The sequence below is a fragment of the Plutella xylostella genome, chromosome 14 (genome assembly GCF_932276165.1).
Source record: "Plutella xylostella chromosome 14, ilPluXylo3.1, whole genome shotgun sequence".
NCBI classification, from domain to species: domain Eukaryota; kingdom Metazoa; phylum Arthropoda; class Insecta; order Lepidoptera; family Plutellidae; genus Plutella; species Plutella xylostella.
This window is the reverse complement of record NC_063994.1, coordinates 8382513-8409164: the sequence shown is the minus strand read 5'-3', so window position 1 is coordinate 8409164 and position 26652 is coordinate 8382513. Positions and strand designations below refer to the sequence as shown.

The window sequence follows — 26652 nt, the reverse complement described above, 5'->3', positions numbered from 1 at the left end:
ATCACCTGACCACATTAGAAAGTTCATTGATACCATTCTAAAAAACATACGTTCCTTGAAAATGCTCGGTGAACCCGTCGAGCATTGGGACACACTCATTGTGTACATGGCCGTGTCCAAATTAGATCAAATAACAGAACGTGAGTGGGAACAATACAAAAGTAGATTGTTATCAATGTGCAACGATTCTAGTTCGTCAATAAAGATAACCGATTTAATTAACTTTCTTAGGGACAGGGCGGATATGTTGGAGACAATCAATTTAAATCACAATAAACCTACAACCAGTTTCTACACGTCACGCGAACATAATAAAAAACCTAACAATAATCAAAATTCGCCTAAAATTCACTGCAACGTCATCACCGGAAAAACAAAGAATAAATCACCGCATAATCACAACAGTTTCAATCGCAACAAACCATGTCCCAAGTGCAACGGTAAGCACTCGTTATATTCGTGTGAATCATTTCTGAATTGCAATATTCAGGATAGACTAAAGTTTATTCAGGAGAATAATTTGTGTGAAAACTGTCTTCGGTCAGGACACGCTAGCACTGAATGTAGGTACGGTCCGTGTAGGAAATGTGATAAAAAACATAATTCACTAATTTGCAACTATAAATGTAATAGTGAAAACGTAAACAACCAGTCGTTGACCTTTATTGCGACGGGGGACAAAGGGAGCTCAGCTGACTCCAATGATAAGAATAGTTCTATTCAGGTTCATAACGCACACCTCGAACTAAACTCCGCTCGCTCAATTCCGGTGCAACAAGTCTTATTATCGACAGCAATAGTTGAGATAGCCGACAATGCAGGTTGTTTTCATAAAGCACGCGTGTTATTAGATAACGGTAGTGAACGTAGTTTTATCACGCAGTCGTTATGCAACAAACTAAAATTAAATTCAATACAGTCCAATCAACAAATTCAAGGTGTAGGAGGATTAGTCACAGAAAGTACGCAACTGTGTGACATCCAAGTAAAATCTACAATCAGCACCTTTATTGCGCGCATAAAGTATTTCGTATTACCGCGAATCACATCAACAGTACCAACTGTTACTATCGCTCATTGCAACATTGATATCCCCGATCATGTTCACTTGGCGGATCCAACCTACTATGAATGTGAAAGCATAGACATTCTTCTAGGTGTGGACATATTTTGGGAGTTGTTATGTGAAGGAAGAATGAGACTATCGAGCGGTCCCTTCCTTCAAAACACTAAATTAGGGTGGATTATTTCTGGCCCTATTTATTCTGAACCAAGCTATCGCAAGCAAGTTCAGTGTTATTTCACGCAGTCTATAGACAGTACGGAAGCTATAGATACCCAATTACGCAAGTTTTGGGAAATAGAACAGTTACCTATTGAGAGCAAGTTAGGGAATACGCACATGAATGATGAGGAGCGTGCATGTGAGGAGCACTTCGTACAGACGACAGCGCGGTTATCTGACGGGAGGTTTAGTGTACGCATACCTTTTAAACATTCACCCGACACTTTAGGTGACTCATACACACACGCAGAAAAACGTTTCTTAGCATTAGAAAAACGTTTAAATCGTAACGAGAGTTATAAGCTTATGTACCGAGAGTTCATTCATGAGTACATAAAGTTAGGTCACATGACACGCGTTGACTCTTATAACTCACCCTATTACATAATGCCTCATCACGGGGTATATCGCGAACATGCAACCACGTCCCGATTAAGAGTTGTTTTTTGAAGCAAACACACCATCTTCTAGTGGTAAATCACTAAACGACTTACAGTACGTAGGACCAGCAATTCAAAGGGATTTGATAGGTATTTTGCTACGGTTTAGGGAATGTCGGTACGTAGCATGTGCCGACATTGAAAAAATGTACCGACAAGTGAGCGTCGACCCTAAACAGCGTGACCTACAAATGATACTCTGGCGCGACAATCCATCAGATCCGATACAAACTTATCATTTAAACACAGTGACTTATGGCGAAGCCAGTGCCGCCTTCCTAAGCTGTAGATGTCTGAAACAACTTGCTAATGAATGCAACGACCCCGACGTAGCTAGAACAATAAATAATGATTTTTACGTCGATGATATGTGTACCGGTGATGACAGCACATCAAAATTATTAAAAATCTGTCACGATACGGCTAAAGTTTTACAGTCAGGCTGCTTCCCTTTGCGCAAATGGATATTTAATTTTGACAACGATTTATCTAGTAGCGAAATGGCCAAAGAGTTATCACTAGGTGAAGATAGTCAGTGCAAAACATTAGGATTAGGCTGGTACAATCTTAGTGATGAGTTGTATTTTCACACAAAGTTTTCAGGGGGGACTGAGGATATAACTAAACGTAAAATATTGTCAGGTGCATCTCAAATTTTTGATCCAATCGGCTTAATAAATCCGGTGATCACAACAGCAAAAACCTTACTTCAAAGTCTATATTTGTTAAAGCTGGGTTGGGATGAAATAGTACCATTAAATATCGCACAATCATGGATATCGTTTGTAAATAGTTTGTCGTCGCTCAATGAAATACGCATACCACGTTATGTAATGGGTTGTAACAACACACGCAAAGAGCTACACATATTTACCGATGCATCTCAGGTAGCTTATGGCTCGTGCGCATACATACGCACAATTGATAACAGATCAGCTGTTACCGTAAGGTTACTTTATTCCAAGGGCAAGGTCGCGTCGCTTCAACCAGTTAGCATTCCACGGCTGGAGCTCTCGGGAGCATTAGTAGGCGCACGACTTTATCACAAGATAATTAACTCGCTCAGATCGAAGTTCGATAACGTCGTATTTTGGACTGACTCAACTATAGTATTAGGATGGCTACGTATGCCATGTAACTTGCTGAAAACGTTTGTTCAAAATAGGGTCGCAGAGATTCATGAACTTACCAAAGACAGTCTATGTCAATGGCGGCATGTTAGTGGTAAAGATAACCCAGCCGATATAGTATCACGTGGACAATGTTTAGGTATGTTAAAAGAAAATAGTCTTTGGTGGAATGGTCCTACATACCTACATGACCCTCAGTTTGACGTAACGAGCTTGAAGGCACCGTTAGTACCTAATCACACAGAGTTACCCGAAATAAAGCCAACTGCCGTACAAAGTCATGTAACACAACAAAATAATGATGAGTCATGGCTTGATTTTAATAGGTTTTCACAGTTTGTTCGCATGCAACGAGCGGGTGCCTACGCCTTAAGGTTTATTTATAACGCGCGCAACAAAATCAAAAGAATAGGCCCGTTATCAGTTGACGAACTTAATGAATCGCTCACAACACTGACAAAGTTAGCACAAAGGGAATCATTCTCCGACTTATTCAATAAAAATGGTCTGTCAGTATCTAAATCAAATAGTTTATCGAAACTGAATTTATTTTTAGATGATAAACAAATTATTCGTGTGGGAGGTCGCATACAGAACTCTTTAGATTTTAGTTTCAATAAAAAGCATCCTGCCTTATTATCATCTAAACATTATTTCACGCTGTTATTGTTTAGACATCAACATAAACAACTGATGCACGCAGCTCCGCAGCTTCTGTTGTACACCGTGAGGGAGGCGTGGTGGCCGGTCGCCGGCCGCTCGCTCGCGCGCCGCGTCGTGCACGCCTGCGTCACGTGCGCCCGCCTGCGCGCCCAGACACTACAACCCATCATGGGTAACTTACCCGCGCAAAGGTTACAACCTGGGTTTCCATTCGAACGCTGTGGGGTAGACTACGCTGGTCCTGTGCTCATATTGAACCGTAAAGGTAGGGGTGCTATCACGGTAAAGGCATACATATGCATATTTGTATGCTTTGTTACACGCGCAGTGCATTTGGAGCTCGCTTCAGACTTATCATCAGAGGCTTACATATTAGTTCTGAAGCGATTTATTAGTCGTAGAAATAAACCTGCAGAAATATTTTCTGATAATGGAAAAAACTTTGTAGGCGCTAATAATGAACTTTCTTAGTTCCTTAAGAACTGCTCCGATGAAATAAAAGATTACGCAACTTCTCAAAGTATAAAATTTCACACTATACCTCCGTACGCTAGTCATTTTGGGGGCTTGTGGGAACGTGGAGTCAAAAGTTGTAAGCACCACTTGCGACGAGTGGTAGGTAACGCGCATTTAACTTTTGAAGAATTCACGACAGCTTTGACACAAGTTGAAGCCATACTAAACTCTCGCCCATTAACTCCATTGTCCTCTGACCCTAACGACTTCCTTCCTCTAACTCCTGCCCATTTCCTGGTTGGCCGTCCACTTACAGCACCTGCCACCGCCGACCTGCGAGACAAGCCGATGCTGCGCCTCACACGGTACCAGAGAGTCGAGCAGATCCGCCAGCACTTCTGGGCCAGGTGGTCCAAGGAGTACGTCTCGGAGCTGCAGCAGAGGATCAAGTGGAGGACGAGCAGTGAGGACTTGAAGGAGCACACCATGGTTCTCATCAAAGATGACAATCTACCACCATTGAAGTGGAGCCTGGGTCGCATCACACGAGTCTACCCGGGCAGAGATGGCATATCAAGAGTGGCCGATATCAGAACCGCCAATGGGACTACACGCAGGGCATTCTCCAAAATATGCCCGCTTCCTGTGGACGACTGTTCCTGTTGAAACCTGACGGTTCCAAGGCCGGGAGTATGTTACGGCACACTAGTACGCTAGCTGATAAGCAGAGCAGCTAATACACGCACTGAGCACTAGATGGCGCCACTCTCGCCAATATCACGTCATGAACAGCCAATCAGAGCCAGCCTTCATCACGACATATTCACGGGGACCAATAAGAAGACGCCAACACGATGTCCGCCTGCCTACGTCATTAAAGAAGCCTGTAGAACCTCACACGCGCAACTAACACTCACACATTCGAATTCGCCTCTCACCTAACTGCCACTGTACATTTAAAATATTGTAAATAATTAATAAAATCAAAGTCTACACGCAAGAAAGTTGTCGCCTACATCATTTCCACAACCACCAACTGGAGAGCCTATGACCGCAGCCCTAAGCCCCAACAAACCGAAAATCTAAAACTATAGCGAATAGCGTCATTTCTAAAACTACTGTGAGATCAGATCTACTTAACTCATTGATTCCGTTCTGTTACAAAATCAATTAAAGTAGACAGTTTTTTTTCTCAAGTACACAGTAAATTACACAAGCAAACATAAAAGATGCAGCTGAAAACAAATATGCAACTATTGTACTGTGTTAAAAACAATGAAATTTAAAGAAACAATCAAATAAATATTTTCGAAAGTAAAATATTATCGATATCGTCAGTTTGATATTAAATTACAGCACTAGGTTATAAACACAGCACAACAGTTACTACATGTAGCGGGAATAAAATAAATAGGTAAAAAGAAGTCTTTACAAGTTGCACACACACAAAACAAGCTACGTTACCAACCAAGAAATGACTGACCGTTAGAACCACGTGAAGGGCGCCAGTGTCGCGCTTATAAAAAATGGCTAGCTAACGGAGAGGTAGAAATGAGAAGCCAGGGTTCAGCTTGACACAAATTTATTTAAAGGTCAACGTGGGTTAGGCCTACACTACACGATCAGTCAGTTTTCAGTTGGCACGGATAGGGACTCCCCTGAGTCGAAGAGTATCGGCGTGGAATCCCGATAACGCGACCGGCGTGGAAGTCCTCTTCTTCAGTGCCCAGGTAGGTAGGCAGGCAGGCGTGTAGCTCGGCTGCGCGGCGTGGACAGCAACACGGAGGTAGGGGGGTTGCCGAACCAGCACGGAGAGGGCGAGCCGTAGAAGCCACGTAGCAGATCCGTGTAGTCGGTAAACCGTACCGTGGACGTAAGCGTGGACCTTGGAGTAGTAGCGTGGACCTTGGAGTAGTAGCGTGGACCTTGGAGTAGTAGCGTGGACCTTGGACCCTGGAAAAGATGGAAATCCAACGCATCAGTACACAGTTATCATCTAGGTTCCACATACCGTCATCAAAACCTACAGAAGAGCACCTAATCTAACTTGATTGAGGCGGCAGTGGAAACCAGAACGGAATACCTAACATTAATTTAAGAAAGACTAGAAATTATTACAAAAGGCCGAAAGCGGTAGACTAGCTGCAGCATAATTTGGAATAAAACTACGTTAATGCATTTAGGCAAGCTAGCGTAATTAAAATAAAAGAAATAAAAAGCTGATGATGATGGAATGTCTAAAATAGTCTAAATGATAATGCGTAATTGCATGTCCGCCATCTTGGCTGCTATAAGTGCGCAGTTAGTAAGTAGTTACGTTAGCTATTTGCTAACTCGTAAGCGGCGTAAGCAGCGAATAAAAAGTAAAAAGGAAGCTACGTTAAACAAATTTAAATTAACACTTTTAAAATACAGTAGTACACGTTTAAAACACAAATAGGTTCCTAAAATGAGCTAAGCAAGTCTGATCACACTTACCCGATATTGGGGAAGACACGCACAAGGCACCACTGGTAAAGTCTAGGTCATTCGACACTTTAGAGCGGGCTAGGCACCTAGAGGACTGCCGTGAGGTAGGGTCACGCGCAGTCGATGCCGTAGCCCGTGGACGAATGATCGAGAGCCAGTGGTCACCGAGTGGGGCTGCCGCGATAGGTGGGGACATGAACAAAAGACCGCTTCGCTGGCTAGGGATGGGAACGCGTCGATAATTTGAAGAATTATCGACGCGAAGATTAAGTTATCGATGAAGTCGATACTTTAAAAGGGAATTTACAAATAAATTATGAAGTTAATTATTATGATGTAAGTTATTTATTTGGAAGAAATAAATAACGTTACAATATTCAAAGGAGTTGACGGACAATTTGATTGAAGACTTTAGCTCCATGAAACTAGCGTAACAAATAAGGTGAGTATCCACGAATATAAAAGAGGTACATGTAAAATTTCTTCAACTAAAGGCGGTGATCCATTCGCGAGCAAAACCTCCAATAACCTCTAAGTCCGCGGTCTAAAAAACCTCCAACGAGGATACAAAAAGAAGGTTTGCTGAAGTTAAGTGACAAAGACCCTTGGCCTGGAAGCACGCCACTACTTTGCCAATGATAAGAGTAGACTGTTTGGTTCGACAAGCTAAAATAGTTCTATTAGTTAATATATTCATAATGAAGTTGGATAACAAAATCGGTACATTCAAAGCTAAAAGTTTACGACGTAGTATACTCAAGTTAACTTTATCGTAGGCGGAAGTAATATCCAAGAACGCAGCCAAAACGGATGCATTGGCAGAAAATGACAGACGAATATCTGTCACTAATAGGGAAATACAGTCCATGGTGCTTTTGCCTTTCCTAAAACCATATTGACTTTGAGGCAATAAACTATTACTTTCGATAAACCATTCAAGCCTATTTTTAAATAAGTGCTCTGCGATCTTAAGTATTACTAACGAAAGAGCTATTGGTCTGAAGCCTGAAGGATCTGAGGGATTTTTAAGAGGTTTAAGCAGAGGAATAATAGTCTGTACTTTCCATAAATGAGGTACATTACCAGAAATCAACACATGGTTGATAATCTCTAAGTAGTGTAATAGAGTATTATCAGACAAATGAGCAAAGAAAGAATATGGAATACCATCACATCCTGGTGCGGAATCTTTGCAATATTTAATAATACCTTTCAATTCATTTTAGTTAAAAGGAGAGTTTAATCCGACTTGGTTGTCAACTATTGAAGGGGGAATGGAATATTTACAACATAAAGTTTCTGGGGGAACTGAAGGAGGAGCTAACTTGTCAAGAAACTGTTCACTCAGAGAAGGGGGAAAAGCATTAATTGTGGATTCCTTGAAAGCAGATTTAAATCTTCTTATATTTGCCCACACTTCGGAAGGATTTACTTGGGGGGATATGGAAAGACAAAAAGATCGCCAACTAGCAAACTTTTTCTGTTTAAATAACTGTTTAGTTTTAGTGATGGTTTCTGTGAGTATCACAGACTACTTTAGAAGAACTAACTTTCAGACCGCCATGTCGCATACTTTGTCTTTGCATCATTGCAAGAATTGAACATGACATTTTTTTTTAAGGTCCTCGGTTTTTTTTTAAGGTCCTCGGTTTTTTTTTTTGGCTGAGGAATCAAAATTTTCAGCCTTAATATATAACCGAAGCACCTTACGGTTTGAAATCGGGCATTTTCCTTATGGCCAATATTTCCAATCGCCAGACATTAATTTGTTCCTAGGAATAAATGTGCTGTCCGGCGATTGAAAATACGGCCCATTCAAAAATAAATACATACATTACGGGAGATATAATTAAAACAAAATGATTATTTAAATTTTATTTTTTAATTTTTTCTTATATTTAAGAAGAGCCTTCTTTTGCATTGGATGCAAGTTACATTTCTTGATTACATTGCACCAGTTAAATATGCATAGTTTTATTGAAATTTTCAACAATTGGTCGAGAACTATTTCTCTGTGTGATTGGCAATTAAGAAATACAAATGAATACTTGGAACATATTTCTTGTTTTATTGTTTCACTTAAATTAGTTTTATGTCCGTGCATTTCCAAGTATTCATTTGGACACGTTATTATATTGCCAAAACTTGACACAACATTTTCGGATGGGTAAACCATTTTTTTTTGAGTTTTTGTTTTATATTCTTTTTGTTTTATAAACTCATGTGTGCTGCTATCTACTTCTGACAGCAAATTATTTTTGCACTCTTTGCGTAGTGTTCTTTTCTCTATGCTCTTTGCATTTAATTTTTGAAAGTATTTTCCTCGTTACCCATCCTGCCGTATATGCTCGAGAATGTATATTTATTCTTTCACGTCTCGCCTGCTGTTGAAGATTTTCCTCATATTCAATGCTCGTGGATTCAGTATCGGTTATTGCTGTACCAGTCGCCGATACGGAACGGAATCAAGTGATGGTGCAGTGTTCTCAAAAAGCGACTGTATATTTAATATGCCCTGACTGGCGTCTTCTTCACAATTGTAATTTTCAGAGTGAAAAATTAAACGTATTTACAAATGCATATGCAGTTGGGTCATTAATCCTGTAATTATAGGCCCGCACTTGGCCAAAGAAGTTTTCAATAATATCAGAGTTGAAATATCGGGGCCTCATAATTTAAATTTTTTTTGAATTAAGTAGCTTCCACACCCTTTTAAAACTTTTTAGAGTAATGACCCAATTTTTTAGAGAAGGGACACTTTTTTGTTTTCCATCTTTGCAAATAAATTTAATACCTTCCAAGGTTTTAATTGCCTCATCCCAAAACTTATGATGAGCTGATTTTGCTGTAACAGCCTTGCGCAGAAATTTTCCCTTCGATTTTTTTTCGTTTGTGCTCGCTCCGTTGACACTGTCAAACAAGTCGTCTATAAACGATACTGCCGCTGCTGTATTTTTCATGGTCTTGCTGACGGGTTTTCCATCCGGATAAAGAGCTAAAATAAATAAAAAACACTCTTTAATAGCATGTATATACCTCTACTTTACGAGGGTAATATTGTTAAAACTATTTATATAGGTAAGTACTTACGAAAAGCGGAAGTGTATGATAATGCTGCCGACACAGACTTGCTCAATACGCGCGCACAATTCTTGACCTATAAAAAAGACATGATGTTATGAAAAAAATAAACTATTTATTAACGAAATTAATATAATTAATAATTCGAATCAAATATCATTTTCTATCTTGGGCTACCTCTGGCCTGTCGCAGGTCGCCAAAAATGCCCAGATCATCCCGCAACTAAATGAGGTGGTCTTTGACAACAGTGGGATACATAGACCTACTACCTCTAGACTGGCAATCGCCGTGTGCACTATTCTCTTTCTCACTCAAACCATAGATGTTGCCGACAAAAAAATTAAACCTAAATATGGGGAAATTTAACTTATCATAATAACAAAAACAAAACTTGAGTATATCGTCGGTTGATAGGAAAAAGACACTAAAGGCTAATTTTTCAATAGCCAGATAAAAGTTTTGCTGGGAAATAATTTTGATGCTGTTGCGTCTCAATATTTCTCAATGTTTGTATTACCCAGATAACATTTATCTGAATATTGAAAAATCAGCCTTAGTGAGTTTTTCCTGTCAACCGACGATATAAGAAAAAAAACTTTACTCATACTTATTTGATTTCAATATAATTATTTAATTATATACAAACTGAGTGGATTGTATGATTCATTGTCTTCGTCCAATCGAAACAATCCTCTTCAAAATGTGCCGAACACATTTTTTGTATGTTTCTTTGGTTCCCAATTTGTGCGACCGGTAATGTCTATCCATTTTCTTGATATATTTTTTTCTGTCGGAAACCTATGAAGCAGAGATAAATGGATGAGCATGAGCATTATAATCGTGGGCCAAATATGTGATGGGGTTTTTTTTAAAGGAAATACGTATTTCGTATCAATACAATATCCTTTATATTATACAGAAGAAATCACACATAGAAGAAAAAAACGAAACGAACGTTTCCTCACAATGAGAGGCACCTCATTTGAAAGAGGAGAATGACTTCTACAAAATACAATCTTCACAAAAACCGAATTCGTGCGCCCCATTTGTAAACCCAACCCGAGTCCGTTACAATTTCTAGTATTTTCTTTGCATACTATAATATTTGTGGGTAAAATAAATTTTCAATAACTTGCAACACCATGTGATTTGTTATGATATGGTACCTCGTAATTTTTACTTAAAACTGATACTAAAAGACCTTACAGTATTAAAATTAGTATCGTTATATATTAAAATCGAGCCAATAGATAGTACTATGATGAATGTAAGCTTGTTAAACTTGATAGTATCTACTTACATGTGAAAATATATCTCATCCATCATTCCATCGTGTTTTCGTTCAATTTGCTCTATACAACCGAACAAAATCCACCCACCCATGTCACACACTCGTTAAGTGATGATAATAGTCTAATAAACTTAATAAACACCCACAAATCACTAGCAAATCAAAAATAAATAGCATTTAGAAAATTTTGTTGTAACTGTCAGCCTTTGTTTGGCACAGATTTTTCATTTGTTTCATTGTTTGGCACAGAGAACTGACGTAAACAGGCGCCACAGCAAAAAGGACAAAAAACATTTACAGCTTAACGTTTCTTTCTTACGCTTAATGTAGCTAAGCGTCTCTTTTTCGCAATGTCAGAACTGTCACGATTATACCCCTGTGGTGGGATAGGAATACATAAAGTTACCTTCATTTTTTTTATTTTTTCTGGTATAACATGTTGATCTGTCAATTTGTGAAGAATTCTTGACTCTCCATGCTTGCAGTCAGCGTTGTAAACATCTACATCTACAATGGTATCGATTCTGAAGGGCACATTCTAATTTTAACGCTGTCAAAAAACGCTTACAATCTCTCTAAATTTATTTGGCATTCTGAAGGCACCGCTTAGGTCCAAAATTAGAGACGTCACTTTAAATTTTGAATCTGACAGCGTTAAAAGTATTCAACTTAATCTCTAATCTTTAATCTCACGGAATTCTGACAGTTATAAATTTTTGACATGTCAGAGATCACAAACCTTTTTTGGCTGGGCACTTTTTTCAATACGAGTCTGAACATCAGTTGTATCCGGACAATTTTCTATATTATATTTTTAAATATTTAGAATGATGGTAAAAATTATGTCGTTTTTATCTACGAGAGTCTATAGCCTGAGCAATTATTTGACCAGACTCCAATAATGCGTTCGCAATTGTATTCGCGCTTTCCGTAAGGGCTTCGCGGAGAGCCTCGGAGTTTCTCTGGAGCTGCTGCGTGTACATATCCGTGTTGGCAGGTTGGCCTGCAAGATAAAATATTTGATAAGTATGAGCACATTTCTTAAAGTTCAGACATTACACCTACTTTACTCCTGAAGAGCGTGTATGGAAAAAGAGCTTTTTTCTTTCCATCGCTCTATATATAAACCATAAAGTTCATAGAGAAGTAAATATATAAAGTTGTAAACAGGTACATACCTCTGCATGGTCGTCGCTCTGCTCTTCGCCGTGGAACGCGGTTGACCTCAGGGACAGAGGTACAGGCGCGGGTCTTGGCGATTCAACTGCGTCCGGTGCAGCCCTTTCTATGCCCCTTTCTTGTGCATCACCACACAGAGACCGCGCCACCCTGAATTGTGGCGGGGAGTCAAGGTAGACTACTGGCACATTCAGGGGGGTCCACGGGTCATCTATTAGAGCCGCCGCCGGTGGTGAGGCCCTTGGCGCGTTGCGAGGGACAGCAGTGTCTTCATTTCGAAGAGGTTCCTGTAATATTTACTTATTATATATATATTTATATTTAAATAACCTACTTAATTATGATACATTTTTACTAAATTTGAATATAATCTAGATGTGGAGTTTTCTTCCAAGAATCATGTAAGTACTCGGATGTACCGAGTTATTGCCATGTGTCTGGCACAAATATTTCTATTTAGTTTATATAAAATTGTATTTATTTTAAAAGAGTACTTACCCACGGCGTCTCCTGATCGGCAAAGCCGAATACAGCTGCTCTACCAGAAATACTGCATTCTCCTGGTCGGTCATCGGCGGTACAGAAGGCCCTCCTCCTGTGCCAGTCAAAGCGTCGCGCACTTTTCTGGCCTTGCCTCGGACCTTCTGCACCCACGCCTGCCATACCTGATTGACACGAGAAATACATAGTTAGGTAACTACGTTTTAAAAATATTCGATATAAGATAACGGGGCAGGTTGAGAATAACTTTATGTTTTTTGTTTATATACTAAGTTAAGTAGGAATATCAAAATGACACTAAGCTCGTTAGACTCGTGTCTGATAGTGATAACTTAAGTACCAACAAATTTTATTGTATCCTTTCATACCATATCTTTATAAATTAACCTGAGAAATAAACCTAATTGTATTCTACATTCAAACTTATTTCATCACATAACTATGTATCCTTCCAAAGTTGTCTGGAAGAAATCGCTTGTAGTGTATGAAATGCCATCTGTACCTTTGTTTTGGAATAAAATCCATAATAAATGTACTTATTCCGTTTTTAGGCACAAATAAAGAATACTTATCTAGTTACCTATCTATCTTATCCCATTAACATTTATAAATGTCAAGATACCTACATACGTGTTGCCACTCCCGGACGGTCCTGGAGCAACCCAGAGTATTCAGCTGTACAGCCAAATTCGTCCAAAACGTTTTGACGTCAGGATCTGCCGTATTACCTTAAATTATAATTATATCAGTTTTAAAGGAGGTATGTAGGACTGTAAGTAGGTCTGATAGCGTCTTATGTAATCAACAGATAGAATTACCCATAAAACTACCTACTATCCAATCACTAAATATGTTGTAAATAGGTACATACAGTATAAAATACTCTTATTTCACTCACCCCTAGCCAAAGTCTGGTTCTGGTCCAGTTTGTCCACTAGCAGCTCTTGCTGCCTCTTATTTATCCTTTTTTGGCTCATTTTTCCTCTACTAACTTATTTACTTAAATGGAAATCTTCTAATATTAAAACAAATAGGTAATTAATTAATTATTTTAAATTTTATGTCTACCAGAAGAGGGAATTGGGAAAGAAAGAAATTTTTTTTTGGCGGGCTTTTACTTTTTTTATAATGCTTATGATGTCTCTGATTATGCACAAAGGTTCCACTCGAAAGAGCCAGGTGCAGGTACTTACACCCCCACAGATGTCTCTGATTCAGAAATATTACAATATTATTATAATATTATTTTCAATGACGGATGTCAAAAAACAACCTCGGTAGAAATAGTAACCATGGCAACCTCAAAACCAAAAAGTTTGGTTGTTTGAGGTTGTTTGAAATCACAGAGACATAGACAACAAATTTCAATGAATATGACAGAATATTGAGTGAAGTGTGAGGGAAATGAGTGAATGATACACATAATGCTTGATTTATGAATGGTGTGTTAGATTTTCGTCATGGGACTCATCCAGTTAACAAGGGTAATAATCCTTAAACGCGTCGTCAGCAAATCCGCGATTTAGACTGTAACTAACATAATCATGAGAAACCAGGTCTAATGCAATTACTTCATTAAATCCAAGGGTTCTAGCTGAATACCAGTGCTACCTGCCATAGTATCAAGCTGATCTAGAACCCATTTCGGCACCAGAAAGCAACATTCAAACTCACTTTCTATTTCATTTTTATTACCTTTTAAACCTTTTGTTGTAAATGTATTAAGTTGTTTCTGTGTGTGTCAGAAATAAATGAATTTTCTTTCTTTCTTTCAAAATTTCAACTGGTGATTTCACTGAAACAATAATTTTGCAATATACTTTATTGTTTACTTACTTACCTATTTTGTTCAGGGACAAAGTGTGTTTTACTTATTGCCTATGATAGCTGTGAGGACCAATGACCACATGCTAAGGTTTGACACATACTCAGGTAAAACTAAAAGCCGAAGTAGCAGGATAAGCAGGAGCAGGATACCGGAGCGGTGTGTGAGGCAACAAATTGTTGAATAATATGACATATTATTATACAGTTATTATGCTTTTCCATTGGTAGATTTTATCTAGCTCACTGCTCCGCTAGTCTGCACCACCATGGTGGTCAGGCAGCCTTAAGGTTGTTTAATATCTATTGATATGTATACTAACATACAGTTGGTAGGGGCATAATCAGTTTTTAGCACATTATGTTAAGATTGTAGAGATTATTAATCAAGACAAGTACAAAATATTAACTTACATGTTGTGTTGTGTTATGATTTAGCATTTTTTCTATTGTTGCTTACATTACAGGTCAGATGTTTGAACCAATATAGGTATTCCATAGAGCTATTCTGTAGGAAAAGCTCATACAAATAGCTGCAGTTTTAATTCCTTGTTTAATAATCATAAGATGTCTTTATGGTCACCTATTTGTTTACTTGCAATCACACATGTTTGTATTCGATATTTTGATCATAATTTAGCGTTATTTTTCTGAAACCAAATGAAATGTTTAGTGAAAATCCTTTTTATAGCAGTAAGTACTTTAATAAATGTTAATTATGTCATCATTGGGAGGGCTACCTCCCCCTCCAACCCCCACATCTAGGAGACAAGTAGTTTTTGAGATATAGCATAAAGAAAATTTTGAGGTTATGTTGTAAATTTTGTTATTTATGTCATCATTTTTGGTAAATTATACAGAATTAAGGGGGGGGGGGAGAGGGGGAATTTATTGGGCTACCTCCCCCTCCAACCCCTACATCTAGGAGACAAGTAGTATTTAAGATATAGCATTAAGTTTTTTTTAGGTTATGTTGTAAATAATGTCATTTATGTCATCTTATAATACTTCTTTTCATATTTATTGTAAATTATACATTATTTTGGTAAATAATACAAAATGTTGCTTAATTAAATCATTTATTTTGGTAAATTATACATAAATTTAGTGTTGGAAACGCTCCGCTCCGCTTCGCTGCGCTCCGCTTTGGTTTCGATGAACATGTGCACCTAACACGCTCCTCCTCGCGTTGCTCGTCGTCGCACCTATCTTTAGGTTTTGATCCCAGGGGAAAACATAATCATCAATCATCATTCACTTGTGATTTCAAGAGAGTTGTCATTGATCCCAGGGGAAAATAATTAAAATCATCAATCATCATTCACTTGTGATTTCAATAGAGTTGTCATTGATCCCAGGGGAAAATAATTATAATCATCAATCATCATTCACTTGTGATTTCAAGAGAGTTGTCATTGATCCCAGGGGAAAATAATCATCAATCATCATTCACTTGTGATTTCAAGAGAGTTGACATTTTCAAATGCCATAAACATGTTCCACACATTTTAGAAGTTCCTCAAAAGAGTCAAGGAAGTTTATTCTCATTCTTTTTCTCCATGTATATTCGAAGAGCCAATCTGCAAAGTCAGCTTTATTTTGTTGACATCTGAATGATTTCTTGAGACCGCGCCACTGGCTCTCAATGCGCTGAGTGTGCGTCCCATCAGGTGCCACAAATTTATTTACTGGATCACTGTGGTTTACCCTTCTGTGGGTATATCCATGATCAGGAAGGCAATTATATGCTCTCCAGTAGTCAGTATGGATAATAGAGCCTTCCTGAACATGTTTTTTTATGAGTGGCACCAATATTTCGGCCGATCTCTCATTATCAGGACACACTTCTAGACTTAAATCATCATTCCCATCCTCGATCATTCCTATGACCCAATGGCCTTCTATTTGGCGGCCCCTGTTGTACTTTCTCTTTCCACATTTAGTTTCATCTATTTGAACTCTCTTTCCAGGGCCGCCTATTTTTGGCTGTTGAACTTGGTTCTCGATTTCATATAAAACTATTGTCTCCCGGCAATAACTATACCAGTCTGCCACTGTGCGATTTGAGAGGGCTGGTTCATCTGGCGTGGCACATTGTATACGAGCATCGTTATATGATGCATTCACACTAAATGCGTACATCAATTGAAAGATGAGTGTGAGGGCCAACCTCGCATTTTCAAACCAGGTTCCCCGTGCACGTGTCTCAGCTTTGGTGCGACAGGTGCTCTTAGTGCACCTGAATCTGCCCACTTGGCCACCCTTTACAATAGACATGGCTCTGCGGTGTACGCCACACTGCTTCTCCATCGGCAGGAGTCTCCTTTCTTCGGCAAATGCAATACACTGTTCATCAGTGTCTAGTCTTTTAAAAAATTTGCGCCAATTCCACATTGACCTGAAACAATGACAAAGACAACATTAATTTAGCCGCTACAAAATGGCGTAAAACATTAGATATTTGAAAAACTGTAACTTACTTGATCTCCTCCGCGTAAAAGTAGGTTCGTCTTCCAGATGACCCAGAAGGTTGGGGAAATCTGGGCATCAGTTCGTCGTCGTCGTCGTCAGAGGAGGATAGGGCAGCTGGCAAAACATTGCCTGCCATCCCACCAGCACCAGCTATCCCACTGGGACCAGCCACTCCACTGGGACCAGCCACTCCACTGGGACCTTGAGGTTGAGGCACAAGCGGCTCAATAGAGTCCAACACTTGCACTTCAACAGAAGATACACGCACTGAAGAGGGGACGGCAACAAGCGACTCACAAGAGTCCAACACTTGCACTTCACACACTTCTTCAGGCGACGCAGCAGAATCAGAAACCTGGGGCTTCGGAGACGCCATGGTAGTCACTAGAATGGAACTTAACAGGAGTACGTAAAACGATCTCAACTGCAACGGCAACAAACTGTGACTGACACGACAGTTGACTTTGACGCTACAGCTACAAAATGGAGTCGTTTTGCGTTTCGTTATTGCAAAAAATACAAAAAAAAAATCGGCATTTTATTTGTAAGTTTTCTGAAGTAATAATTACTAATTTACTTAATAAAAACTTAAATGTAGTGTATTTAATAGTATTAATGCGAAGAAAAGTGCAAAATGTTAATTTTAAATGAAAATAAAGTAATTACCGTGACCCCGTGGCTGTAAAGAGAAACGCCATTGCCTAATTGGAATGAACGAAAAAAAAAAAGTTTCATTTATAACCTAATTTTTCATTTCCCATACAAACTTTAAACTTGAATCGAATGACGATAAAGGAAACTATATCCCTTTTTGAATCGAAGCAACGGCATTTAAATTGAGAAAAGAGTGATTGCACTATTTACTTACTTGCGATGTGTGGAGTCTTCCGTACTTAATTATACCCTGTAACAACCGTAGAGCAAGCCAGGGCAAACGCATTCATTGTATTAAGAGTGCTTTGGTCAGTTTTCTCACAAAACTATTACAGGAAATCGGGAAAAACATTATTTATAATAAATACATTTCAAACATAATTTCGTTGCCATTCCGTGTTTCTAAGTTTGTTTTGTTTACACCACACACATTACACAGAGCTCTTGTAACAGAGTATTTTTTGTATCAAAAATAGTTGCCAGTTTAAATATATATTTAAGGTAATGGTTTAAAATGAGAAATAATCAAGAATATTCACGTTAAAGATAAGTATTTCAAGTTTTTGGTAAGATCTAAACTGTTATTAATTACTAGCTGTCCCCGCGAGCTTCGCTTCGCCTTAAAAAGTTTTCCCGTGGGAATTCCGGGATAAAAAGTAGCCTATGTTCTTTCCCAGGGTCTATACCATATGTATACGAAATTTCATTCAAATCCGTTCAGTAGTTTTGGCGTGAAAGAGTAACAAACAGACAGACAGACACAGTTACTTTCGCATTTATAATATTAGTTAGGATTTTAAAAGTATTTAGGATCTAAAAAAGAAAATCAATATTCTGGATTGTAATCATGTGAATTTAATAAAAAGTTCATCTCACATATGGCCACACTCATTTTAAAGACGTCAAATCAGCCTTCTAAATTTAGTTGGCCGTTAAAATCGTTGCCTTCAGAATAGCAAAAATTAGCGCTCTAAGTTAAATTTAGAGATTTTAGCTCATTTTAAAATTAGGAAGTGCGCCCTTCAGAATCGGTACCAATGTCATTCCATGTCACCCTTTTCCCCTCAAACAGCATGTCTTTCGTTAGTAAATTGTTACGAATGCCTTTTAACAGATGAGGTGGATCGAAAAAGACACTCAGCGAAGCGCCATTTAAATGAATAGTTTCATCTGAAAAACAAAATTAAGATTTATAATATGACAAATTCAAGGGAACATGCACCAGCAGAAGTGACTATGCAGACTAGTCCATGTGTCTTAAAGGTTGTGAATGAAATTATAATAACTAATGAGTAACTGGTATCTGTAGCTAATATTTAAATTTTACTCACCAACTATCTCTCCAGCACATAATTGGTCTCGTTTAGTGTCATCTAATAGACTGTTTATAGCAGACTGAAAGCTTGATCCTTGATCAGAAATGAGCGCAATTGGTGTAAGCCCTGTGTCTGTCACTGCTGCTATAACATTTTTAATTATGCCTTTTAATTGAAGACTCGATGTGGCACCCTCACAAAAGTAAAAGGCGATTGTTTGCTGCACCACCTATGCACTATGCTGCACTATGCACTTTAACCACCGGTTTTTGCTGTCCTCTGTAGCGGGTAATTTATGCAATTTAACGTCCTGTCGTTTATTATTGTAAACGGGCACACAACACTTTCGAAACATTGCCGAAAATTTACACGATATTGCACAAATTGTGGATTTAAAGAGGCGGAAATTAATCGACGCAAGCACTTCTCAACAACAATACGCAATGGCGGCCTGGCGTGCTGTCACTGTCATGCAAATTCTCAATGGCGCCCGAATATTGGAGGGGGTGAAGTACGAGGAGGGGAACGAAATGTCATATTCGATTCTTGCAGTGTCATTTTTTAAGGACCGTTTTTTTTGCTTGACATAACCTGGCGTGGTGAGTATACTAAAATTTTCATCAGTAGTGCAGTTGGAGTAATTTAGTTCAGCCAATTTCCTATCTTTTATTGCTAAAGTTCAGTCACTATCCCACCAGGGTGGAGAAGGGCACTGTACCTTTTTTGATTTTTTAAGAGGGAAAACCTCTTCCGCACATTCTATAATGATTTTCGTTAACGCATAAGTTTTCATTACCACATGAAACACTAGGTAAAGCGCTTATTTTACTGTCAACTTTCTGTTGCTTACTCCAGTTAGCCTTTTCCCGATTAAATTTAAAACAGGGATTGATTTTACAGGGTGGTGTGGCTGAAAATTTTGAAGGGAATTTAATTAAAATAGAGAGTGGTCACCGCCAAAAGTGGAGGGAGGAGTGTCCAGAGTAGTTCATCTGCTAATTTGGGTGAACAGATAGATAGGTCTGGGGCACTTATGCCTTGGCCAGGAGCAGTCCTACGAGTAGCTGAGCCATTATTTAATATAACTAGGTTATACTTATCAACTAATTCTAAAATATTTACAGAACAGGGAGTTGGAGTAGAAGCAATAGTGCTGCCCCAAGAGGAGTGTTGGCAGTTAAGATCACCTAAAATTAAAAGAGGTTTAGGAATAGAAGATAAGATACCATCAATCTCTTTGATAATATCAGAAGAAGCAAGGGGTATATACAAAGAAACAAAGGTAATATTATTAACCTTTACGGCAATAATAGAGAAATTACTACTATGGGATGGAATGGGAATATGTACATAATTACACGGACGCCTCATGAATAAGGCTGTACCACCATACCCATCAGATCTGTCCTCTCTCAGACTAGAGTAGCCTGGGATTTTAAAGATAAAGCCTGGCTTAAGCCAGGTCTCTTGAAATGATAATATAAATGGATTGTACTTAATAATTAAATGAATTAAATCAGATTTTTTATTTCTTATACTTTGGCAATTCCACTGAATCATTTGTTGCTGATTGTGGTGAGCCATTGTTAGTAGAAGGTTTATGCATTTTAGTATGGTCATCGTTGGACGATGTGTTATTATATTTACATTGAGTTAAATATGTAGTTAACATTTTAATTAACTCTTCAATCGTTGATTGTTCTGAATTAGTTATATTTTCGCGATGTTTAAAAACACCTCCATTCGGAGATGATTCGACATGTTCCTGAATTATTCCATTATGAGCCTTTCTATCATAACCCTTGGTTATGGTAGGAGGCGATTTTGGTTTCAGATAAACAGTTTTTTTATATGAAGTTGAAGATGAAGAATTATTTTCAAATGATAAATCATTATTAGTAGCCATGAATGGAGTAGAGATAGGTTTAGATGAAACCACTTCTGAAAACAAACGGGTGACTTGGGGATGAATTTTGCTGGCCTCAGCATAGGAGATGCAGCTCTGCGCCATGGACAGTTTAATCGCTCTTTGTCTTTCGAATTCTGGGCACTTCTTGTTGGTAGCCAAGTGCGAGCCACCACATGAGCAGCATTGGAAGTCGCCTTCCTCTGCTGAACATGTAGATCCCGAGTGTTTGCCGCCACACTTGAAGCACCGAGGTAAAGATCTGCACTGATCCTTAACATGCCCAAATCTACAACAGTTGAAGCACTGAACAGTGGGAAAGATATAGAGTTCTACGTTTAGGGATGAGTAACACATGAATATTCTTTTAGGATGAAATTGACCATAAAATGTTGCTACAACTGTACCGTGTTTATATGGGATGCCTTACCATCATTAAAAACTTTTCGATTCATTCTTCTTACTTTTCTTATTTTTCCACAGCCTATTGGAGTGGATATATCTTTAATTATGTCCTCTTCTGTCCAATCAAGTGGGACTCCTTTAATGACGTCCATGCGGGTGACATTAAAAGTGGGGATAAAAACTTTATATTTTTCTTTTAAAGCCGAGTTCTCCATAAATAAATTTGCGTCTTCAAATTCAGAAAAACTCACTGAAACTTTGTTTCGGCCAATTTTGTGAGAGAAGAGAGTGGGTTGCCTGATGATGTTTAACTGCTTGCTTGAAGTGTTCTATGTACATTACATCTTTATTTACTTATTTATTTACCTTTGCAGGTTAGCGTCAATATAGAACCGACTACATCAAGTGTTCATGATATTGCACCAAAAACATCTTCAATTGAAAAATGTGTACAAACCCTTCATTGTGTAAGTATGACTAGTGAATTATATAATAGAATAGAAATCATTTTTTTATTTGAGAAATAGGTAATGTTAATATTGGTATCATATTTCAGGATGATGCAGCTGTGCCCAGTACAAAAAACAAAAGCACTAACTTCCGGTCTCGAAAAATTACCCGAAAAATTGTGCCATCATTGATGTCTCACATGAGTGAGCCAAGTCCCTCTACATCAGCATCATTGTTTGGGCCATCAAACTTTGATTCAAGCTCATCTTCTACTGTGGTCAATACAAATGAAAAATTGGGAAGAGAACTTCTACTGAAAACAATAAAAAATAAATCAAATATGTATTTAGGTCTCCCGAAATCGTTTTGGTGGGTAATCGATTTCATTGCACTGCAATATTCAACTATTGCATTACATTTAATAATATCATTATTTAAAATAAAAAATAATGACTCTTTTGTCAGAATGAGTGAAGAATTTGAAATCACCAGGTCCACCATCAGCTTGGTGTTCGGCAAAAATGTGTTGATTTTGGCTACTTATTTCCAAAATTTTATTTACCTACCTTCACCCATCGAAATAAGGAAAAATTTGCCGCTTGTTTTTAAAATAAGATACTCCAATGTCCAATGTATAATTGACTGTTTTGAAATACAAATAGAAAAGCCCAGCAATCCCATAAAACAATCACAGACTTGGTCCCAGTATAAATCATGTAACACGGTCAAATATCTGATTGCATGTACACCAGCCGGACTGATAACATTTATATCAAAGGGGTATGGCGGAAGAATCTCGGATAAAGCAATTACAGAGAAAAGTAATTTCATTGATACTCTGCCTGTAAATGCCACAATCATGGCGGATAGGGGATTCAAAGAGATTGAGTCATTACTCAGCTCTAAAAATATTAGAATTCTTCGTCCTCCAAGTGTGTTCACAAATAAAAATATGACTAAAAAGGAAGTCATTGAAACTAAAGTTATTGCTAGTTTGAGAGTGCACGTGGAAAGAGTAATAAGAAGAGTAAGAGAGTTTAAAATGCTGAAACCACACTCGGTTGTACATTTCAAACATATGAAATATATAGATGAAATTGTAATAGTAGCGTGTGGTTTGATAAACCTACAAGACAAAATAATAAAAGAATGCTGATTAAGTTTTCTTGTTTTATTTAGTACTTAAGTAAAAAAATTAGGGCACTACCTTGGCACAACTCAATATTCTGGGGAATACATTGTTTTTACAGAATGTTTCTGCTTCTATCATCAATTCTACTAGATATTTTTCGTCATAGTCCACAACAACCATCTCTATTATTCCATTTATTTCAAAACCTGGATCAGCAACACAAAACAAACATTTCATTTTGTTGGCAGCCAACATCTCCTTTTTGTTGGCTTGGCCCATAAATTTGTTAGATATTTTGCCATTATTAATATAGGCTGTTTTTGTTTTGTCAGAAATTGGACATTTAACATCAACAACAAATTCATCACCAACCCCATCAGGTGATGCTCCGAAGAGTCCATTAATTAGGATAAATCCAGTGTCTTCAATTTCTTTATTCAATTCTCTTTGCAAATTCATGATAACCTCTTTCTCCGATTTTTTCCCTCTCTTCATCTCTTGTTTTTTCGTCCAGTTTGTATCCCCCTAATAATTCCTCACTTAAACTACCATTTGGTGTCTTGCAATGAGCCACTTCGTGCACTTTTGAGCCAGTAATCCGTCCTTGCCTCATGCAATGCCACAGTTTGGAGTTTACCTGACCTATTGTTTCTGTGCATATTTTGTTTTTAACATTTTGGACTTTATTATCACTAAATATTTTAAAATTCTCATAGCTATGGTCATTTTCTTTAGCAACAAAAGCAACCATTATGTCAAACATACAGTAATTATTTAATTTTTCTTTTGCATCTTTATTATCATTCGCATAAGCGAATTACTGCATCCATATTTTCGTGCTTCAGTCCGAAATTTATCTAAAATTGATGAGTCCTTGGGACCCATTTGTTTCGAATTTGCAGTATACATCGCTTTGCACTGCACTACTTCTTGACGAGCAGAAGACAAACTTGGTTTCAGCCAACAATAGCATTGCACACTGGTAGGTGATGGTTCAGCACTTCTTTTTTGCAGCCAATAAAGTAACACAAGTGTATGTTTACACCCACCTGAAAAATAAGAATCGTTGAAATCTTAACCAATCTATATTAGTATTGTAAAGAGAAAGGGCGGGGGGCGTTAATCCCAACACCTAGCAGTTTTAATAGCACTTGCTGTATTCTGCAAACATGGAAACGATGGCCTAACCATGTGATATGATATGGCACAGGATCATGGCTAAGAGTAAAATTCTATGTATTGTTGATGATTATGATAACGAATCTACTTAGAACACCTATATTTTTTTATTTTATCTGTACTACATACCTGCTGCAGCTGCACAACCCTCGCAAGATGTGTCGATTATGTTTTCATTCGCTTCATCAAGGTGGATGGTCGCCACATAATATTTATTCGAAATTCTATGTTCAGGAACAACTTTGGCCCTCACATCACATAAAGTTCCAGATCTTTTAACTTCCACATAGCCTACGGCACTCTCCACATATGATTCCCGTGAAGACCTTAAATGTAAAAATAATAATTAATATCATTGAAATGCCTACTTTTATCCTATCATCAGAAAAAATATGAGCATTTTAATTTTTTTTCATACATAGCCCCCCTTTCAAATTTAAACGTTTAGAACGTTAAGTTTTTGTGAATTATAAGTAAAAAATAGCATGAGTGATGACTTTAAACTAGTGTTTAATAGGTATTTTAATTATTCTTTTACTAACATTGAAAAAATTAAAACATAATATGGACTGATGAATGCCGGTAATTACCTTTTAATACTTCGAACGCACACAATTTTTTCCTTGTCCGAGCGAGAAAAAACATAAGATTTAATACAAATTTATAGAGCGACATCTCTTTGTTCACCTCTATTGAAATACGAACGCAACATCGGCCCGATATAGGCTTACTTCGGCTACCGTTTCAAAAATAATCACTTGTCGTTTCTTAATATATTTTTTACATTGTCTCTGGTCAGCGTGGCAGTCAAAACCGAGGTGGTGGTACCAAATGAATCGCCTTAAATTTTTCAACTGAGTTGGAATTGCCTTTTTTGGACAGCGACTATTAATCGCTGGGAGTAAGGCTGCTGGTTTTATTTACTGAGATAATAAACAGTCTTATTATAAAAACTTAACTTAAACCAGGACCAGAAAGTCTTGGCTTATCTCTGGTCTAAAGTTAGTAGAGGCTTAAATTGGATTCCTATTATAAAACATGAATAAACTCATGACCACTTAGTACCAGAGATAAGCCAGGACCAAGTCAAGACTAACTTAAATTCACAGACCAAAAGAAACAACGTTTCAATCCACTCAATACTTAAATTTTACTAGGCTCACCGTCAATAAGAAAAAAGTACTTTATGTAATACAACATGAGCTATTATAATTAAATTTTATTTATTCTTATCTGTTTAATTAAATCTGATAAAATAATATGCAAATTTCGTATAATTGTCCAAATTATCTTAACTCGTTATACATAAAGAAAGAAAGTGAAACGAAACGGACTTATTTTAGGCGCGAACCGCGAAGGCGCGAAGTCTTGAGTCTTGGGCACTTGTGCAGGCGCGGATCCACCCATATGGGCAAGATGGGCATGCCCATCACCTAAATGGCTTGCGATATCACACCACGGTATTTTAATATTATAATTAAGTTAATTTATCACTTTAAATAAAATAAATATCTATGCAGTGTGAATTTTTTCTTCAGAAAAATACAAAAAATATTTGCGTGCGTGGAACGAAACGTAGAACACTCACAGAGTATGTGTCATGCATCATGCATCATATTTTGACAGTTGGCGCGGAAAGCGTTCACAGACTTCAAATTACGTACTTACTTCCTTCCTTGCGGTCCTTGTCATTTTTTTTCAACAATCGGAAAAGTTACGGATAACTTAAGTTTTTTGTTATTTTTGGATTTTTTGGTTTAAAACAAACCTAGCAATACGTGTTAAGTGTTAGTGTTTATTGTTATTGAACTGTTCTACGTATATAGAAAAAATGGTAAGTCATTTAACACGCATTATGTACGTACCTACCTATTCCATCTAAAAATATTTGTGTGTGAGTAGTAATAGTGTAGTAGTAGCTTCGCGCGTCGTCGTCGCTCACTTGAGTGTGATAGCCTTCCCAATAATTCATTCCAGATTTTTGTAGATAACATAAAAAGTTGAGTTTTTAATTTTTTGTCGCACTTCTTCAATGACGATGTAAGTGGTAACACATTGTCATTTAATAAACATGAAATTCATTAAACAACCAAATTCACTACAGCTCAGTAAAATTAATGTCGATTCAAACAAAGTAAATCACCGACATGGGATACTTTTACCCAATACTATCCGTTGCATTATTTGCGGACCATCTAACTGTGGAAAAACAAACTTAGTGATAGGCTTACTTTTACATCCAGATGGATTATACTTTAGTAACGTATACCTGTACTCAAAAACAATTTTCCAACCAAAATACATATTTCTAGAAAAGGTATTGAATCTAGTATCCGGTCTTTCCTATTTTAAATATCACGACAATGAGGAAGTTTTAAGTCCTATTAACGCCGCTCAAAATTCCATCATAATTTTTGATGATGTAGCATGCGAAAATCAAAATAATATTCGAGATTATTTATAAAATATAGACTGTTTTTATTTAAACCAAACCTACACCAAAGTCCCAAAACAATTAATTCGTGACAATGCCAATCTTTTAATTTTATTTAAGCAAGATGACGTAAACCTCCGACATGTATATGATGAACATGTTAACACTGATATGACCTGGTCAAAGTTTCGTGAAATGTGTTCCAGAGTTTGGAAAAATGAATTTAGCTACTTAGTCATAAATAAAGACTGTCAGAAAAACAAAGGTTGCTATAGAATGAAATTTGATACATTTATAAACGTCGATGGTTGAAATGAATATATAAAGCTTCTCAACAATATACTCAGCACTTTTCCATTTGCTTTTCGACTAGAAAGTTGTACT

At 37.6% G+C, this 26652-nt stretch overlaps 3 long non-coding RNA genes across 5 annotated transcripts; all 3 read right to left on the bottom strand.

The window, feature by feature from the left end:
- Nucleotides 1–5539: 5539 nt before the first annotated feature.
- On the bottom strand, nt 5540–6815 carry LOC125489405. 2 transcript variants are annotated; one of them, XR_007266961.1, is made up of 3 exons: nt 6453–6815; nt 5920–5927; nt 5540–5879 (listed from the first exon to the last, which is right to left on the bottom strand). It is a non-coding gene; the product is annotated as an uncharacterized LOC125489405 (long non-coding RNA). The 2 variants fall into 2 exon arrangements; XR_007266960.1 differs by having other exon boundaries at nt 5540–5927.
- A 4390-nt stretch (nt 6816–11205) lies between these two features.
- LOC105393247 lies at nt 11206–13626 on the bottom strand. Of its 2 annotated transcripts, XR_007266965.1 has the most exons (4): nt 13127–13626; nt 12494–12660; nt 11995–12282; nt 11206–11819 (listed from the first exon to the last, which is right to left on the bottom strand). It is a non-coding gene; the product is annotated as an uncharacterized LOC105393247 (long non-coding RNA). The 2 variants fall into 2 exon arrangements; XR_007266964.1 differs by having other exon boundaries at nt 12494–13623.
- A 278-nt stretch (nt 13627–13904) lies between these two features.
- Nucleotides 13905–18119, bottom strand: LOC105393239. Its single transcript, XR_005254818.2, has 3 exons — nt 17661–18119; nt 14735–14970; nt 13905–14291 (listed from the first exon to the last, which is right to left on the bottom strand). It is a non-coding gene; the product is annotated as an uncharacterized LOC105393239 (long non-coding RNA).
- Nucleotides 18120–26652: the final 8533 nt, after the last annotated feature.